We start from the raw sequence: 3396 nt of genomic DNA, 5'->3' as shown, positions 1-3396 counted from the left end.
CTCAGAGCTGGGACCACAGCAGGAGCAGGCTCCGAGCACTCCTCTTCTCCGGGGGCTTCCCGCCACCTTCACAGCTTTTTGCAGCACGTCGGAGCCAGGGAGCAGATCCAAGGCGCAGTGAGACAAAAGCCTGAGCCCCCCGACCTGCCCCCGGGTGCCCACCTGCACCCCGCAGTGCCCGAGCACCCAAATGGGGCGGGTTTAGCCTGAAGCGGGGCGTCGGGTGCTGCTGCTCCCAGGCTGTGGGAGCCGAGGGGGCTTGGCGGCATCCCGGAAGCTGCAGCGAGGAGGCGGCAGGCGCTCGGGCGGGCTGGGTCCCCGCTGCCCACGCTGCCAGGTCCGGCCGCGGCTCCTCGCTTACCAGGATGGAGCGCTTAAATGGCGGCATTGCTTCCTGCAAAGACAAGAGAGGAAAAAATCAATAAAGGCAGAGGTGTGGGGGGCGGGGGTACCCCCGCACCCCTGTGCGCGCCCTGTCCTGCAGGTCCCAGCCCCACGTCGCCGTCCCCCACGGGAGCTGCGCTGCGGGGCTAAATCCCCCCTCCCAGAGCCAGGGGAGCAGGCAGAAGCCCCCAGGAACCCAGCCGCAGCGACCAGCCAGCCGGCAGCCCCATGGCGGGTGCCAGCCTGGTATCGCGCTGGGCCGGGGCCCCCCGCCCCGCTCCCAGCACCAGCTCTGACCCATTCTGGAGCTGCTGGATGCCCCGTCGTGGCCTGTGAGAGAGGAGCGGCAGTGAGCCCCGGCCCCGTGCCAGTGGCACTGCAGGTCCCGCACCAGCTGCGGGCAAAGCCGGGCCAGGGCAGAGCCCACTGGGCCGGGACCCAGCCCTGGAGCCGCCTCACAGGCACCAGGAGCAGAGGGCAGCGCCCGGGCGCCTCAGCCTCCAGTGGCGGGATGCCAACCCTTTCCCTGCCCCGCTGCCGGGGAAAAGCACGGAAGAGGGGAGATGGGGGCAGGCGGGGGATGGGACGCGCCAGCCCCGCGGCCGCCAGAAACCAGAGAGCAAATGCTGTCCCACTGCCAGGCACGGCCTGGGACGGAGCAGCCCCGGCACTCACCTTTGGCGATTGCGTACCCCTGCTCCTTCCTCCCTGCGGGAAGAAAGAGGCATCAGGCCACGCGGCCCCTCGCAGCCCGGCTCTGCTCCGGCCCCAGGGCTCCGGCTCGAGCCCCTTCTCCTCCCGGCCTCCCTCCCCCCGCCTCCTCGGCCCCCGTGCTTTACCCCATCTGCTCTTCCAGACCACAAAGCCGGCGATTGCCGTGATGACGACAACCACAGCGAAGACCACCCCAAGGACAACAGGCAGCAGGGAGCTCGGTGGCTATGGAAGAGAGCGGGGCCGGGAGCAGGGGCTGGGAGCTGCCTCCAGCGGGCACACCACGAGCTCTGGCCGCCCGCGCTCACCCCAGGAGAAGAGGCCAGGCTCCGGCAGGCTGGCGTGCTCCACACGGCACTGGTACTCGTGCTTCTCTGTGGGGAGGGCCTCAGTGCTGGCCAAGGCAGGGAGGTGCCATCACTGTTGGGCGTGACACTGCCCCGCTTGGTCTCCTGGGCTTGGACGCGGCCCTTTTTCAGCCAGCTGATGCTGATGGGCTGCAGGTAGAAGCTGTGAGCCTGGCACGACAGGGTCACGAAGCCGTGGCTCTCCTTGGCCGACACTCTCACCGCAGGGCGCTCTGGGGAGACGGCGCGAGGGAGGGAGGTCAGGCAGCTCGCGCCCAGGCCTGGATGCACACGCCGCACCGCGCCGCCAGCAGCGCCCTCGGGCGCCTGGGCCCAGCACTGAGCCCGGGGCCCGTCCCCTGTCCGGGGTGTCCCGCCTCGCCCTCACCTCTCCTCTCCAGCGCGGCCCTCCCGTACTCCACGTATGTCCGCAGCCCCTGCAGCCCCTCGATGCAGCTGTTCTCCAGGTAGTGCTTCCAGCGCTCAGGCTCATTCTCAGCCTCCCACTTCCTCTTCGTGATTAGCGCAGCAGCATCCGCCGTGACGAATGTCAGCGTGTCCTTGTCAAAGGCGATGAAGTCCTTCCCGTCGTAGCCAAGCTGCATAAACCCCCGGGTCCCGCCATCCTCCAGGAGGTCACAGCCGTACGTGCGCTGCACAGTGTGATACCCTGAGACACAAGCAGGGAGACGGGGGCTCAGGGGCACCAGAGGGGCTCGGACCCGGCACCCAGCGCAGGGCCAGGGGCACCCCAGCCCCGCAGCCCCCAGCGTTGATGGCGAGTGGCTGCCGCCGGGAGCCCCGGCCCGGCCCCTGGAGCCGCGGCCCGTGCTCACCCCCGCTCTGGTTGTAGCACTCCTGTAGCGTGTCCAGGTACACACGGAAAGTCTCCTGACAGTCCTGATTGATCCGGGTCTCCTCGTCCCAGTGGTCCTGACCCTCCTGCTCCATCCAGGCCGCGCCCGGCACCACTCTCTGCGTCTCACTGTCGTAGCGATCAATGAGCTCCCCGTCCACGTAGCCCACGGAGACGAAGGCGGGCAGCCCCGGGCTGGGCTCCGTCACGGCGGTGTTGAAGTAGCGCAGGGAGTGGGGGCCTGCAGGGACACGGGGTGCGGTGAGGGGCTGGGGTGGGCACATTGGGGGGCATCTGGGAAATCAAGATGTCCCGGGGGGACAAGACGGGCGGGTCGGGGGGGCAGCATGTCCCAGGGTTCAGGTCGGGGGGGCAGCACGTCCCGGGCGGGGCAGGTTGGGGGGCTCCGGGGGGGCAGCACATCCCGGGGGGGTCCAGGGGGGCAGCACGTCCCGGGGGGCAGGTCGGGGGGGCAGCACCTCCCGGGGGCGGTTGCAGGCCGGTCCGTGGGGCCGCTGACGGGGAGCCCGGCGGCGGGGGAGGGCAGAGGGGGGCTGGGGTCCCCGCCCGCACTCACCACTCGCCGCCGCCCCACCGCCCCCCAGCAGCAGCAGCAGCAGCAGCAGCCCCGGCCCCATCGCCCGCCCCGCTACCGCCTCCTCGCTGCCATCGCCGTGGCCCTCACGCAGCGCAGAAGCCCACGGGGGCCACGCCCTCGCGCCACCATTGGCTCCGCTGCGGCACACGGCCATTGGCTGCGCTCTGTCCCACCCGCCAATAGCGGCTCGAGTCGACCCAGGCATCACCAGGCGCTGGGCAGATCCCGGCGCGGCAGGTTGGGAGAAGCGACAGCGAGGGCGCGCGCGGAGGGCGCTGCGCAGGGCCGAGCCGCGGCTCCCGCCCCACCTTGTCACGCAGCCATTGGCCCCGCCGGCGGCCGCCCGTCAATGGCGCGGCGTGGCAGTGGTGACGCCACCGGGCGCCGGGCTGATCTCCGCGGAGCGCGTGGTGGTCGGGAGCGCAGAGGCGATGTGGGAGGACGAGGACGGTGTGGGGATGGAGACGATGTGGGGACGGGGACACTGGGGGGACGGG

The 3396-nt window shown here is 71.0% G+C and overlaps 1 pseudogene; it reads right to left on the bottom strand.

Moving 5' to 3' along the window:
* Positions 1–374: 374 nt before the first annotated feature.
* On the bottom strand, positions 375–2946 carry LOC135325561 (class I histocompatibility antigen, F10 alpha chain-like; annotated as a pseudogene).
* Between the last annotated feature and the right edge of the window lie 450 nt (positions 2947–3396).

Source organism: Dromaius novaehollandiae, unplaced genomic scaffold (assembly GCF_036370855.1).
Source record: "Dromaius novaehollandiae isolate bDroNov1 unplaced genomic scaffold, bDroNov1.hap1 HAP1_SCAFFOLD_31, whole genome shotgun sequence".
In the NCBI taxonomy this organism is placed as follows: domain Eukaryota; kingdom Metazoa; phylum Chordata; class Aves; order Casuariiformes; family Dromaiidae; genus Dromaius; species Dromaius novaehollandiae.
This window is presented reverse-complemented; position numbering and strand designations above follow the sequence as displayed.